The 16,910-nt window shown below is 41.8% G+C and overlaps 1 protein-coding gene across 11 annotated transcripts in view; it reads right to left on the reverse strand.

Annotated features, from left to right (window-relative positions):
* The window catches only part of PSD3 (pleckstrin and Sec7 domain containing 3), a 554,618-nt gene that overhangs the window by 151,250 nt on the left and 386,458 nt on the right, over positions 1–16,910 (reverse strand). Inside the window, exon 12 of one of the 11 annotated variants that reach the window (XM_053659807.1) lies at positions 1–16,910. This exon is cut by the window's right edge and continues 22,596 nt beyond it. The exons of the other annotated variants lie outside the window; for them this stretch is intronic. The gene's annotated coding sequence lies outside the window, so the exon portion shown is untranslated. 11 annotated transcript variants of the gene reach the window in all.

A 16,910-nucleotide genomic window follows, 5' to 3' on the forward strand; every position in this document is an offset into this window, starting at 1 on the left:
GGGTTAGGCCCGTCACTCCGCCCCAGGCTAATACCATACTGTGCCATGTAGGACGGGCTCCGGAGTATGATGCTCACCCACGTTTCTGACCCAGACTTTCAGGAAAAATATTATTTTGTTTTAATTTAACTTATTTATTTATATTTAGAAATAAAACCAATTATTGTATTCAGAGTTATTATTGTGCATATGGACATCATTACTTGCTTTTCAGAGTTAAACTTTTAATGCATAGCCATAAATAAAAGAATTAAAAACATTTACATAGATGCGGAATTAGTACTACCCATGTATAATCTGTGTCCTTATTTTTCCCTCAAAAATTTGGGCAAAAACGCGCATATCACACATGGCAGAACCTGGTTCACTGGACTGTGGCCTCCACTCGGCCCACACAGCACACGGGAGCCCTCCTCCTTCCTGACTCACACCCGTCCGCCATCCTCCCACCTGGGACTCTGGCTCTGCCCTGACTCTCCACGCGGCTGGCCTCTCGTCATTCACAGTTTACCTCAAATGGTACCTTTTCAAGGGACTTTCTCCAGTCACCCTTTCTAAAAGAGCCTGCACACTGTACCCCAGTCACTCTGCACTGTCACCGCCACCTCCTGTGTTCGCAGCACTCACTGCTGCCCCAGTTCATCTGCATCGCGGAGCCTGCAGCCCAGCAGCAAAGCTCTGCCTGGGGAAGAGCAGGAACTCGAGGACTGTCTATCCTATGGACACATTCCTTAAACACACAGTACTCTTTCCTGCCCTTCTCTATTGTAGTTCATGTCATTAACCTTTCTTTTAAAACAATTCAGCCTATTTTTTTCTGAAAAATAAATAGTTCATACACAAGGAATTTCTTTCCATACAAGAAGGTATAAGAAGTCTGCCGAGGAGGCATCCAGCCATGTGATATGAAAAATAGAGGCATTTATCCAAGAAGATACAAGAAACATTGTACATAGGACAGCGACACCTCAGTCCCCTTCAAAATAGGCACGTTGGGACCTCACACAGTTCTCTCAATCACCACCAGCTGCCCCCTTGTATTTTCCTGAATCTCATTAATGGTCTGAAATCTCTTCCCTTTCAAGGGTGATTTTAGTTTTTGGAAAAGCTAGAAGTCCCAGGGTGCCAAATCTGGGCTGTATGGGGGCTGAGTCACCTGGATTATTTGACCTTTTGCCAAAAAACTCTGCAAAACTCATGCAAAAGACATGATGCATGAGCAGCCATGTTGTTGTGATGAAGATGCCAATCATCAGCTGCAGCCTGAGTGATCCAAATAGTTTCCACAGAGGAATGTTTGAGCTTAATGCAAAATTTGAGGCAGGTTTGTTGCTCTCCTCGCTCAGTCATTTTCAATGTGACGGCCACACACATGCTTACTCAACAGCGTCTACCACCCCTGCTGACCAGCACAGTGAAGTCCTCACTGTTCATGCATGCACACCCCAGTCCAGTCTCCTTGGCTGTCAGGTTACATCAACGTTGCATAAACCACTCTCGTGTCAACAATGGCTGGCCTTTTCCCAGACAGACATTTTACAGTGAACTTTTTCTTCCCATACCGGCTTCCCAGTCCCTCGCCCAAAAACAAACACTGTTGCCAGTTTCCCATTTATCCTTCCAGAGATAATCCAGCCATGTGCTGTGTGTGTGTGCGTGTGTGTGAGTGAGTATACTACTTCTTCTCATGGGCTTGAAGTGAAAGCATGATATATATTCTTTGTTCCTTACATCAGCACACATAAAGCTGCTTCACTCTTCTCAATAGCGGCACATAGCATTCCAGTGTACCAGTGTAACATGTTAGCAGTCTTACTACTGGATACTCAGTTTACAGTCTTGTGTTACCACAACTGAGGGTGCAGTGAATGTACCTGTAATATATCACATCTTAAATAACACTTGGCTTTCCAATTGTTCTCAGAGCAAGTCTTATTTTCTTCCTCCTCCATTTATTTCAAATCTCCCACAGTTGTGGTGTTAGGTACATATGGGGTTCACAATCAGATTGGAGATGAAAAAACCCCTTCAAAGACATCCTGGATGGCCCTGGCCTGCCCCATCCTGCTCTGGGAGGGCCTGAGTGTCGATGTCGGCCAGCCTGTGCATAGAAAGCCTGCTGGCTATAAAATGAAGGCAGGCCTCCTGGAGAGCAGCAGCTGTTTAAAAGTACAAAAATAACTTTCCATGAGAACTTCAGAAAATAAAGGTGACTTCCGCATCTAATAAAAATTGTAGGAGAATTTCATTGTGCAGATTAATTACCTGTTAGGCATTATCCTCTGATGCTTTCTCTGACTGAGGACACTATTTGGTACATAAGCCCTAAACGACTTCTAAAAAGTGTCCCAATCAATAGGAAAACTCTCTAACCTATCAACAGGCAGAGTCTCAGAGAAATCAGCTCAACTGAATACCCTGCGTGTGCCTGTGAGTTGTTACAAGCTGGGAATCTGCCCCGCAAGATGAGGGCCCTCACTTTAGGCCACTCACATTCAGGTGGGGGTTGGAGGTAGAAAGGACAGAACATCCTGTTGCCATAACTATAATAGTGAACGCCTTCAGGATATCAGTGAAGTGAGGACTTGCAGACCCCCAGTGGGCAAGACAGGAGAATATCGATGGCATCGAGGCGGATGCTGCCTTCCTCTGAGAAAATGTCACGGAAGCATTAAGCAGAAAAAGCTTCTGCGGACTGGAGAGAAGCCACAGTGGTAATGAATTCTAAATACCAAGTGTCCAGAGGTATAACTAACACCACGCATGGAAGGGTTGGGGGAGGAGAAAGGGGGAAAGGGTGGGGGGAGGAGGAAACCAGCTGCAGTTTATTTTCAGAACAGAATGGTAGATGTAATATTCACTTAACTTAAAAGGATCTCACGGGTCTCCCTCATTCTTTAGGTCACACTGGCGTGGTGGGAAGGAAAGTGACAGAATGCTGATCTCGAAGTCGGAGGTCAGGTGCTCACCGAGGCTTTCTGGCAATGGCTGTCAACGGCCCAATGTCTCAAGAATCCGACACTAATGTCATAAAGGCACTAATGAATGATTTCTTTTCTAGACTGTTCATTTGGACTTCATCTCATTGGTAGAGCTAGAAAGGCCCTTTGAAATAACTGCCTTCAATCTCTTCGTTTTATAGATGAAGATGCCTTGAGACCCAGAAACATGAGTTTATAACTAGTAAGTGCCAGAATTGAGACTTGTGTCCAGGTTTTCTAATTTCCAATAAAGGTTGCTTTTCTCCTACATTCTTTGCTTCTTGAAGGCCAAACGATCCATGCCCACACATCTTTTCAGACTGCAATAAGCCTTGGAATGGTCACCTGGAAATGGAAAATTCAGTAGGAAGAGACTGACTCCAGAAATGAAGCGGAGGCCAGCCACTCGCACAGTAACTGCAGAGAGGAGACTGGAACAATCGGCTCTACCAATAGCTTAGGCACCAGCATCAGGTCCAGGAAACCGCATGACAGCTTCCTGACCCTGAGACAGCAGGAGTGAGGTACGTATCCTTCGTTTTTCGGGCGCCACTGCCCTTCATACAGCAACACAACTGCAAGATCGCCTGACCTTTTAGAGAACAATGTCTACTGTAGTCACTGAGAGGACATAAAAACAACAAATGATTTTAAATGTTAAAACTAGATAAATTAGATAAAAACTCACTCCCTGCTTTCCTTTTCTTGTCTTCCTCCAGGCCTCGCCGGCTGGTACTTTTCTCATCCGGGGGACTCCTTTTGAACCAGCGCGTGATGGCTGCCTGGCTTCATCCGTGCTCACGCCCTTGGACTACCTCCTGATGCCCTGGCCGTGCCGCCACGTGAGGCCTCCTGCTGCCTCCAGTGCTGGGCTCTGTGTTCAGAGTCCGAACTGGCACCTGTCGCCCCGTGTCACTAACCTACCACTTAAAGGGACTGGACACCCCTCAAGGACTCCTTTCCAAAACAGCACTCAGACCAGAACAGATGCTGGATCTGCTCCCTGGACTCTTTATCCTTTAACTGCAGTCTCAGGAGCAAATTTCCCAGCCCCGCCCCTTTGTCCACTGACTCTTTTCCTCAAGGACTGATAATGCTTATCTTTATCCATCTCAACTAGATACCAAAGTGAAAGGCTTTGTCTAGCAGTGGGGCTGTGGATCTCCTTGGTTCATAAGTCATTATCTAGAATGTAAACTAAGCCCAATTTTAATGAAGGATCACTCTGGTCAGTAATTGGCAGCTGGAAGTCAAAATCCCTGTGACATGTTCAACCCAAAGGACACGTTAGCTCACTCTAACAGCCCTCGGTCTTCCCTATATTATCACAGGCTTAAGTTCCATCTGTTCCTCAAACATACAAAGCAACAGGATGGGGAAGAGAGCTTTAAATAGAACCTTCTTACATTTAAAATTAAATAACATTCTTAAGGGGAAAAACACACTCTGTAAGCGTGAAATAGTTCCAAACTTGAAAAAACACCATTTTCCCCTCAAAAACCAAAGCCAGTCATGGAAGACGTTTCGACAAGGGTCATACATAAGTTGTGCTATGTAGAAGCACCGGAGAATAGAGGGGGGAGGCTGCATCTGTGTGTGTGTTCATAAGACAATTCTGTATAACCGACACTATCACTTTCCAAATGATCACATGGGAAAAAATGCAGAACCTTATCTTGAAGCTACTAGGCTTTATGCAGGTGCAGAAAAACCTACCATGTGTACCGGAAATACCATAAATTCTCCTCTCTGTGCCAAAAGAAGGTACTCTTCTTTCCACCCAAAATACGTACAAAATGCAAACACAGAAATGGCATCACGTCAGAGGCCCCCAAGCTGTTCTTCCAGTGAGTAAACCGATAATTACAGATGGAATGGTTAAGTGCTGAGAAAATATTCTGTTGCATAAGCCCGCCCATATAATAATCCCTTTATAACATTTAGTGTCAATTCAACAAACATTCCCTGAGTATTTAACACACACTGGGCACCGTAAATGGTCAGAGATGGCAGCCCCGAGGAGCTCACACCAAAGACAAATTATTACCTAAGTAAGAAACTGCCGATCAGAATACATGACTCTACGTGCAATGTGAAAAAACAAGATGATCTGTGCAGACAGCACGCCAGATCTTGTTGCCCCACGTTCATTTATCCGAAAGTCACCTGAAACCACAAAATGTCATTTTCAATTTTTTTGCTTAGTTCACTTGGTAGTTTTGGTCCCTTCCTTATCAGTTTCCATCAGTCCTTAATAATTTCAAGTCATCTTACCAAAAAGGCACCACCACTGCTGCTACATAAGAATAACTATAAGCTGTACAGTGCAAATGACCAACCCCTGATTCTGTTCACCACTGTGATTTCCCTCATTTATTCTGTTCAGCATCTGGAACAGAATAAACAACACCAAACAGACTGCTGCTCCCACTGAACTTATATTAGGATAGACATTAATCAAATAATCATTGCTTAGCAAATAATCAAATAATCCACTGCACATATGAAACAGGAAATCCCGCCATGCTATGAAGAAAGCACCAGGTCTGATGTGTTCAGGAAGGCATCCCTGAGGGAAGTAGGCAATGGGGCTGAGGCGGTGTACTTCTGATTTACGCCAAACAGCTACTGTTGTGTGGGCTGCTGTCATTTTCAACTTGACAATCTAAGGGAAAAGAGGTCAGTGCCTTTGACTAAATGCAAGGCGGGACCCCCAAAACCCAGAATCACCTTCTGGAGGGCTGGCATCTTGTAGCACAGGCTCCTCCTGCTAGGTGAGTGTTCCAGAAACAGATCTGTATCTGTGCACCAGTTGGTACTGTTGTGAGAGGCTGCGTTTGGCTCCATGATTTTTTTTGAAGACTCTATCAACACGTTTGCCCATTTCATGATGGATGATTTATGAGTGCAGCTGCCCACACCATGCTGAGCACTTGGCAGTTTTTGACCAAAAATGGCAGGACCCCTACACCCCATCTTATTCACCAGATCTTGCCCTGAATGATTTTTTTTTTTGTTTCCCTGGATGAAAAGAGTAAAGAGAAATGTTTTGCCTATGTGGAAGAAGTGAAACAAAAAATAGAAGCACTAAAAAGACATCGAAATCGATGAGTTCAAAAACTGTTTTGAGCAGTGGAAAAAATGTCTCAATAGGTGCATTGCAGCACATGGAGGGAGGGTACTTTGAAGGTGACTGAAGTTTAAACATGTAAGAATAAACACACAATTTTTAATAAACAAGTTCCATTTTTGGAGGTCCCACTCATGGTCGGGTATTGAATGCTTTAGAAATTCTTGTGGCACACTGGCTGAAAACCACTAGTCTAAGCAATTGTAACACAATAGCAGTAGCTATATGGTTACACAAGGAGCTGAAAATTTGGTAATTTTGGGATATTTTCTGTTTCCAAACTTATCCTTAGCTTGCATTCTCAAAAAGACAGTACAACAAACTGCCCATACTACATAGGTGTTGTCTTATATTCGCAGTCAGCAAGGTCTCCCCAGAATCCGAATAACAGAAAAGAATGACATACAGAGAGTTAGGAACAATTTAAATTCCCATAACACCGAAGCTGTGCTCCGGGCCTCAGGTCACTTTTGGGGGAGATGGTGTGGCTGGGAGTTTGGGCCGATGCCAGCTCACCCTCCAGTGGAGCGTTTGGAGCAAACTCAGGAGTCTAGTCCCCTGTGAAATAGGAAAAGGTTAGACTATATGTATCACAAGGTATCAGATGATCAACTTCCCAAACTGAGCCAGACTTTGCCAAGTTTGTAGGATACGGGGCCATTTCAAATGCACTTTTGCCCAACCTGTTGGTTACAGTATGGCTACCCACCAAGTGAGTCCTTAGCAACACCTGTAGGATTTCTATGGAACCAAACCAGCTGGAAAGGTGCAACGTTCAAACAAAACAAAACGACAGATTTCAGTGTAACACGCTGTGCCTCATCCAAATTCCACTGTGGCTAGGTCCCTGAACTGTGGCTTCTACCAGGTTAACAGCACTAACGGTGGCAGGAAAGCGCCATGGCTGTGGGCCAAACAGACATGCATCCACATTCTGGTTTATCACTGAATTGGATGTATCGCTTCCAGGTAAGTTACCTAAATTCTCTAAATTGCAATGAAAAAGGGGGAAAAACATGACTTAGTGGTCATTGATTTTTAGGCTACTCACAATGACGTCCTACTTTAGGGGGAACCCCCACTGTGTGCCAAAGGCTGGGGGATGAACAGGGCAGCTATAAGCTGCGAGCAAAGGGCATGTGCCCTCAGCTTGGCCACTTCGTGCTCCTAAGGGAGTGACACAAAGACACGGGGTCAGTGACAGAGCAGCCCTGTTGTAGTAGTGGTGGCAGCTGCAAGGTCATGACTACATCTTTCCCATGGAAGCAACGTGGCATTTTCCTCTGCTATGAGCCTCCCTTGGTTAGAACCTGCTTTCCTACTACGATTCTCAACAGCCTCCTCATCCATTTTTGTGAGCTCCCTGGTAACCTTCCAATACATGCCTTTCACCCATAAGTTACTGAGGGTCAGTTTCCTTTTTTTGTTTAGCCAAGAATCCGGGTCCTTATCAGTGACATCACAGGAGATAGTGGAGAGGGAACACAGATGAAGCACTTACTGTAGCACCTGATGCGTAGGTGGTATATTTGTAGGAAGTGGGGAGTATGGATGCTGAGCTCTGAAAGTCCTGTGATTTGGGGACCTGATTCTATTGCTGCCTGAGTTTCATGAAACAAACAATGCAGTGGGTGAAGCCGCAGCTTCATTTTAGTAACAAAGATTATTATCTATGCCGAAGCCACCAAATAGGACACGATCATCAACAAAACATCCCTGTTCCTGTGCCCTGAACACCCATCCACCACTATCACCCCATCCCCAGCCCCTGCTGGGCAACTTGGGAGCAAGTAGTGGCAGTTTCCTGGTCTCTGGAGAAAACATTCTATAGACCTCAAATTAATTAATTAAAAAGTAAGGGACTTCTCCAGATGAAAGCTTCTTTTACTTCTCACCTACATATTCAATTAAAATTATTACTTACAATAGTCAAGCTATGGAAGCAATCAAAGTGTCCATCAATAGAGAAATGGATAAAGACATGGTACATACATGCAATGGAGTATTACTCAGCCATAACACAGGATGATATCTTGCCATTTGTGATGTTCACAGTTACTAGGGCGGAATTGCCTGCATCTGATGACCAGGCAGTGGCTGCCTGGCCCCTTCGTCCCCCAGCAGGACAGCCCTGCAGAGCCACCTCGAGGTTTCAGGGCCCCAGGAGGGTCGGCTGTGGTCCTTGCTGAGACTTCCTCACAGTCCAACTACTTTTCCTTTCTCCTCCTCAGCTCACCTGCCTCAGGTAAGATCTGGAGACTAATCCCTCATAACTTCCTACAGGTTAATCCTCACCCCAGCGAACTTTACAGAACCAGACACTTCACTCGCAGTATCAGTTCACTTAATCCTCTAATCCTGATGACAAAGCCTAGTAGGTAGCTACTATTAATCTTACTTTAGAGATGAGTTTCAGAGAAGTTGGCTATATTGCCTCAAGTTGTTCAGCTGAAGTAAAAACTTGAATTCACTGTGGAATCTACTAGGATCCTAAAAGCTACGCTCTTTCCATTACTCTCTGTGGCCTATTTTACTAAGCAGCACTTGGCTTAGCTTGTTTTAGTACATATTCCTAGAAGCAAAGAGAAGTGTATTTCTTTGAAAATACTACTTAACTCAGATACTAATGATAATCTGCCCTCAGAATTATCAAGGCTTTCCTATATTAAAATAACCTAGTATCACAATCACTCAAGTCATGATGAGTTTACTGGTTTGTGAATATAAGTTAAATGAGACATTTAATCTTTATTGAGCCAAGTCTAAGAACTTGAGCTCTGCTACCACTACTCATTCTGACTGGGATGAGGGAGAGGGTGTTCAGAATCAAATCACACCATCGATAATTTGGGGGAAAAGTTTCATGCAGTACTGTGAAACAGAAACACAATGAAAGTCACATGTAAAATTTAAAATGTTCTAGTAGTTTCATTATAATAAGTAAAAAGGTAACAGGCAAAATAAACAACAAATTTGACTTAACCTAGTATATCTAAAACATTATCATTTCAACATATAATCAATATAAAAATTAGTAAGATATTCTGCACCTCTTTTTTCTGCACTAAGTCTTTGAAATCTGCTGTGTATCTCATGCTCAAAGAGCACTTCACTCTGGACTGGTCACGCACCAAGCACTCAACAGCCACATGGGCCCAGTGGCTACAGTGCTGGGTAACACAGGTAGAGATGGAAGGGCAGAGAACGAAGGGCTAATTACAAGATTTGAGAATCTGCAGTACTTCTACTAGCCACTCCCTTTCTAGCCAGCAACAAAAGTACTTGACATTGATAGCACTCATCATAAAAGATGTTCTCTCAAATATGAAGCCTGTCTCCTTGATGATCTATTTAAACAAGAGCAGCCTACGGAACACTCTGAAGCAACATTTCTTTTATTTTAAGTCCACGATAGGCTGAAACATCATTTCTTTGCTATCAGAAGTAGATTGGGAAACATGCTGTCTTCTTTGAGTACTGGTATTATTATGTTTTTAAAGCCTCAAATTGAATTCTGAGAGAGGAACAAGATACCTCCCTCCCTTTATCTTAAACTCCCCACAAGGTTTCCAAGCTCTGCCTTGGTGACCTCAATGACCTCCAGCACAAGTCTCTCATGTTTTTAGGGACCTGCATTCCTCATCTACAAAGTATGAGTATTGGATGAGATAATCTCTACAGTTTCTTCTAGAATCAGCAATTTGAACAAACTGTCTTCTGAAAAGCATCAAAAATTCATTTCATTGGTGTATTGCTTTTGCCTGCAAGAAGGCTGCACATTATTTACCTAGTGTGTTTAACTTAACACTGGTCGCCCAAAGATGTACACACATCCTCTTCCCTGGATCAGGATATTTTTGTTACTCTATGAATATACTACCTCACACAGCAAAAAGGACTTTTAAGATGGAAATTAAGGATCTGGAGGCAGGGGGATTATCCTGGGTTATCTCAGTGAGCACAATGGGGCCATAAGGGTTCTTCTAAGAGAAAAGTAGGAGGGTCAGAGTCAGAGGAAATGTAAGGACAGAAGCAGAGCTTACTACATTTGTGTCGTTTTCAGACTATGAAGTTTATGGCCATTTGTTTTCAAAGCAAAGAGAAACCAGTACCTATATATCATACAAATACCATCCCAGATGGTATATGTATCCTGCTTCTTTATCAGAAGTAGGAGTACTAATTTCTAAGTAATGTTCCCGTTTCATTAGGAATGACAGGTTTTATGTTGGTTCTTACATAAGAGAACAATAGCAATATATAAGTTTAAAAAAAAATAGAAGGTGGAAGGGATTAAGTACAAATTGCCAGTTATAAAAATAGTCATGGGGGTGTAAAGTACAGCATAGGAAATACATTTAATAATATTATAATAACTATGTATGGTGCCAGATAGGTTCTAGAGACTTATTGGGGTGATCACTTTGCAGGGTACATAATGTCTAATCACTACACTGTACACTTGACATTACTATAACATTGTCAATTGTAACTGAAAAATAAATTTAAAAATATCACCAGCTCTCTCAAGAAAATATGTAGAAATGTTTAAACTTAAAATTACTATTAATGAAGACAGCACGACTCCATAAAAATGAATGCATCTGAGAGCATCTGAAGACCCAAAGGAGAAACCTCACTCGAGCAGGCTCACCAGGGAACGGATGGAAAGATGACCTGCTGGGAAACGAACATCCTCTCGTGAGCCCAAGCCCCTCTTCTCCTCCATGGTACCGGGGCCTTGCTGGGAACACCCAGACACTGTTTCTCAGCCCCGCCTGCAGCAGGACTCCTACCAAAGGAACCTGAACAGCAGGACCGTGTGCCCCTTGCAGGCCAACCTCTTCAAGAACCAGTATGCCTCCTGCTCTCTTTCCCCTTTTACAAGCAAGAGAGAGAAAAGTTAAGACGTCCGTGGGCGTGATGAAGCCACACAATGGAAAGGGGCTGCTATGTTTCTGCACAGAAGGCAACTCGCTCACCAGGAACATCTGCCTTGGACAAGTGGATGAGCAATCAACAAACCTCTACTGCGTTTGAGACATTATACAGTTTGGGATCATTAACTAGAACAAGTGAGCCCACCCAGGCTATCCCCATTTCCAATTAAGAAAGAAGACCAACATTTGGTTCTACAGTTTGCTTCCATGGTGACAATTTGTAATAGGTGGTGAAAACTGCAGCTTTAAAAATTCAGTGAGTTGACTCACTTGGCCAATTACTCTATATGAAGAAAATTTTTGCTAGGATGTTTGTAATTCTTGGTAAAGATTTCATGTGGTGGAACAGCTACTGGGCAATATATAATGATAAGAGAAAAATAAAAGGAATTCAAATGGTTTAAAAAACAAATTAATAATAAGAAACTTTTGGATAGGCATACTGAGATATAGAATGGTGTGTGATAAGACAGGAAAATACAATATGCACAGCTTTTAATTATTTTCATCATTTAAACCGAAGTTCATTGCAGTTCTTCCCAGTACACTGCACAAACTGCAGTGAGGAAAAAGGAAAAAAACCAAGCTACAGATTCTGCTCTTAATTCTTCTTTTCTTTACTAGGCCCACTGGGAATAGCTAATTTTTTAAAATTACTTTCAAGTACAAAATTTTCACCGTAGTAGTTAATCAATAATAAAATTCCTGGAAACTTTGGATAATGTGGGGCTTTCTCATATGCAAGAGAAGCTGATGGGATCTTTCTTTAGTCAAACCCTGTATCATTTTCCTAGGCAAGAATTACTTGAGATATAGGACCCGAAATTCACAAGTATCTTTTGGGGCTTTCACATTAACATCAAGTACAATGTACCTTTTAAAAATAAGAATGAGGTAATAACGCAGCATTTCCTCTGTTTCCCTTTGAATACTGACTTCTTAATTTAATCGTTTAATTAGATATCAATGAAAAGGTACATAAAGTCTAAGAGTTTATTATATATGCTGTTAAGAGTATGAATACTTTATAGGTTGTCATGAATGAGTTATCAAAAGGGTATATATTTATATTAGTAATAGGAAATATGATGTACTTTCTAGAGTGTGGCTGTTTTTCTTTGGACCAAGTTCTCAAAGACATAAGGCACCACTTAAGCAGTGTAAACATTGCTTAAGAGGCGACACCCCAAATCTGTCATCTTAAACCTTTCTGCTACACTTCTAATTACCTGAAAACCATGTTTGATAAAATCAACAATTTGCTTTGGGAGCTAAGAATAAGCAGAAACACAACTTGGTCACTGGCCCGCAGAATGGAGTAACAGCATCTAGGCAGCTGTAGAGGTTTATAATTTTATAATTAAACATAGTTACCTGTTTATAAATTGAACTCTGGAGAATAAAGACTTAAAGAAACATCACTGTATACAAAATTCTTTAAAAGGCACATTTCCCCAATAAAAAACAAACTAAAAACAAAATCATGCCAGCGAGCCAGCTATATAAAACAATGCAGAAAAGACAATTTTTACTTAAGAGGAAAATGATGCCAGAAAGTTAAACCATTTTCCCAAGACATCAAAACCAAGGCAAAGACAGGGACAGAAGCCAAGGCCTCCAGACTTCAAAACCAATGGATCTCCCAACATAACAGTCAAGGCCAGTCCATGGAACACTGCATCCTCCGCTCCTGTCGGTCTTTTTTCCCTTTCCCTCTGCCTCGGTCTAAAGAAACAGCAGCAGAGAAATGGTGCAGGACTGAGATTCAGAGTCCCTGAGCAAAGCGAAGCAGTGGCGGCCTCCCGCACACAACTGGGAAGAGTCCCTTCAAGGCTCCAGGCTGCATTTACTCCATGGTACAGAAAGTATGATTGCTAAGGTCTTTGCAGATTTACAGTTCTACAAGTTTATAAAATAATATTAATCTTAAATTCTACAAATAAAAAGACTGGTCACAGGAAATGATATATATTTTGAATTGGTACAATATCAATGATAAAACAAGCTTCCCTTTTCTTGCTACAATTTTTAACCCTATATATAGGAACCTACTTTGCCAAGCCCCTGTGTGAAGACTGCACAACAACCTAAGACCGGGCACAGAGCAAGGCGCCTCCTACACAGGACAGAACAGAACCACACTCATTATGAACAGAGCGCAGCTGACCACCGTAGTGCACTCGGGTTAAACCAAATGTGTGTGCGCCAGTGGGGTCTGAGTTAAGTCCTCCACTGGAGAAGGAAAGGAAAGTGGCTTCCTAAGAGTGCACCAGAAATAAATTCCGAAATGTTTAACAGAATATACACATATATCTGTCAGGGTGAATTTTCTTCAAATACACTGAGTTTATTTGGTAATATTTAGTATTTTTCTCTTTAAGTGATACTTACTTTTAAAGTGGAATTATTTACCAGTTGTAAAGAGCTTTACGTTGGTATAGCCCTCAGCTTTCCCAAGGGTATAAAACAAAGTAGAAACTTATGAACAGTATTTTTAAATCACTTTTCATCCTTACTGGGGGACATGCTTATTGATTTTAGAAAGAGGGGAAGGGACGGAGAGAAGGGGAGAAACATTTATGTGACAGAGAAACACGAACAACTGCCTCTTGTATGTGCCCCATACAGGGACTAAACCCAGCCTAGGTATGTGCCCTGACCTGGAACTGAACCCACAACCTTTCTGTTTATGGGACGATACTCCAACCACTGAGCCACACTGGCCAGAGCCTTGGGGGACAATATTTCATCACAATCTTTTTTTCGATCTGACGAAACAAACCACAGAAAAGTCTTTGGTGTGAAATACTATGTTCACAGGACCATTTACAACTCTTGGCAAAAATTATGTGAAAGAACTACAAATAAAAGCCAAAACAAAAAAAATTCTTTAAGATCCCACTAGTTTTAACATTTTACTTGTCAAGGCAGAATGTTTCCCAGGAATTGTAAGGTTGACTACATATACTCTTGAGTGATTTTACTGATACCAGGCCTTACAGTGATAACTCATCCATCTGTAGAAGAAGGCTGAAATGACCAATTTGCAACTAACATTTCTTTCTACATATTTAAGATCATCTTAAAAAAGCCTCGGCTGGTATGGCTCAATGGATTGAGCACAGGCTGTGATCCAGAGGGTCACTGGTTGGATTCCCAGTCAGGGCACATGCCTGGGTTGTGGGCCAGGTCCCCACTGAAGGCCACGTGAGAGCCAACCACACACTGATGTTTCTCTCCCTCTCTTCCTCCCTCCCTTCCTCTCTCTGTAGAAATAAATAAAATCTTAAAAAAAAAAAGGATCATCTTGAAATAGATGAAACTGTAACTCTAGATGTCAGATCTGCATCCTCCCCAATGGCATCAAAACATGGCCTGATCAGTGAAATAAATCATATACTGAGGCAACAGAGCTCAGTGGTAAAGACGGATGGGGAGGGGAGACGTGCCATTTACCACAGAGGAAAGCCTTGGCTACCTGTGATCTCCAAGCTTCAGTTTTCAATTCCACGAGGTAGGGAAATGTTATGTGTGTGTAAGTATATACATGTAACCTACTTGTGGGTTATTCTCAGGGTCACGCACGGGAATCACTGAAAACGTTAGCTTATTTGCAAAACATCTATGCCTCAAGTGGCGCTCTTTACACGAGGAGCGTTATTGTTTTGTGCGCTACAACCGGGGCCATTTTCCTGTTCTCCTAACCTGTCTTTCTGTCTCTTTTCTGGTGCTGTCTCGATTTCCGTGGTTTTGTGAGGACGGGACGGTGAGAAATCCTAGCAGGAGAAACTCTTCTTACCTGCCAGGGTCAAGAGCTGCTTGAAGTGTCCTTTAATTTTTTGCTGCCAGCACTGCACTCACAGGAAGGCGGCACTACCAGCTGGGCCTGGGCTGTTCTTTGGGTATTTGGGGGGAGGGGGCTTTTCTCCTTGATGAATTCGCAGTCTGGGAACCACAGTTGAGATTTCTGTCATGCATATGTAAAAGACAGGGAAGCTCCCCGCCTGGCTCAGGAAGGGCTTATCCAGAGTTATACTGAGTTATTGTCCCTCCAAGGCACCCACAGGTATTTAAACAGACTCTTGGGAGGTTCAAATCAGCTTTGCTTTCTTTCAGTTCTTCAGTATCAGGAGGCCTGAACTGAGGGGATCAAGCATTTACTTTTCAAGAAACAGTTTAAAACAAACTTTAAGAATAAAAACAATGTGCCATTTTTGTTGGTGTAAATAAGCACATACAGAAATCAGACTCCCACATACAGAATTCCCTTGGAAGTGGGATTTGTAGTTACAATGAATAACAAGGAAATGACTTCCACGAAGACTGGGTGATTATGGCACAATGGGTGCTATTTCTAAAAGGCTAGTTGCTAATCTTCAATTTTCTAAATATAAAGTAAATAGCATGAATTTGTTTGTAATGAGAATATATAACACTAAGCCTGAAAATGAGTAAGTAACCTGATATTTGAAAAACACAGGAATGGAAATGAATGCAGGTGAAACTCCAAGTAATCATTTTCAGAATTTGGCTTGAAGTATACCGACAAATTTCACTTTAATCAAAATGCTTTTAACCCTGAAAATACTGCAACATCACTGGCTTGTTCCTAAAATTGTGGCACTGATTTTAAAAAGCAGCTGACTCATCAAAAAGGAAAGCTCCTGGCAGGTAAGATCTAAAACAAAGATGCCAAAAAGATGAAAAAGCAAAAACCAAAGCAAAGCATAATGTACCAAAATGTTGCTTCCCAATTGAAAACAGATATATTTCATCTTCTCTTCAAACACAGACTTTACTGTCACTCAAAGAAGGATCAATGGCTTTATTCTGAACATTTTGCTCTTTCCAAGACTAGAAATGGAGAGTGTCTCTTTCTGAGAGGGGCCAGAAGATGAGCTATACCAGTGGGAAGTGTAGACACTGAGGGTGAAGAGAAGCAGGAGAGAGAACCTTTTCCCTTTCCCTCTCCGTCCTCTCCCCAGGCCCCCTTTCCCTCTGGCAAGAAAAACGAGACTCTTGATGCTTCTGGCTCTTTTTTGAGTTTCCATCTCAGTCCTGACCAGTTCCTGGGAGACCTCCTATCTAGTGCTATTGCTTTCATTTCCTCTTTGTGTTTCATTCTAATTTCATACCATATAATGTCTGTGCCCTGCTTAAGACTCAAAAACTGAAAGTTAAAAAAAATATCATACATACAGTCAAAGGGCTGGTTAGAAAAAATATAAGCAACACATATGACAGACAAGGGTAAAAAAAAATCCCTAAGATGTAATTTTTTTAGATCAATTAGAAAAAAAAGGAAATCCCAATTTTAAAAAAATTGGAAAAAGTGATAAACAGGGAATTAAAAAATAAAGAACTACTAAAAATATGCATTTATCCTTTGACTCACTAATTCCCAAGGAAATACTGAGCTGAAGAAATTTTTTAAAGTTTAGTTTGAACAGTTGTTTAAAATGGCAAAGACTAAAAACAATCCCAATGTTTACTAATGAAGGCCTGATTAAGTAACTTTTAGCAATATATTGTTACAAAATTCAGGGCAAGCATTAAAATTCCATTGAAATACATGTTGATATATCCAGTTTTAAGATATGAATTGAAACAGGGCAGACCACAACCACTGCCATGTGTGTTCATTTATAGCTACATTGTAAAAGTTCTCAAGAATGCAACATATGTTGCTGGATGACTCATCTTCGGGTGGAGGTGAGTATGTTTCGCCTGTGGATGGAAGGGAATATTCATGAACAGGAAAGTGGAATATGGCTTTTGAATTACTGTATACATGTGTATTTTATGTGTGGAGAAAGGGAATATTTGTAACCAAAATTATCTTAAATTGTATTATTTTTC

This window comes from Artibeus jamaicensis, unplaced genomic scaffold (genome assembly GCF_021234435.1).
Source record: "Artibeus jamaicensis isolate MK-2021 breed Jamaican fruit bat unplaced genomic scaffold, CSHL_Jam_final scaffold_833, whole genome shotgun sequence".
In the NCBI taxonomy this organism is placed as follows: Eukaryota; Metazoa; Chordata; class Mammalia; order Chiroptera; family Phyllostomidae; genus Artibeus; species Artibeus jamaicensis.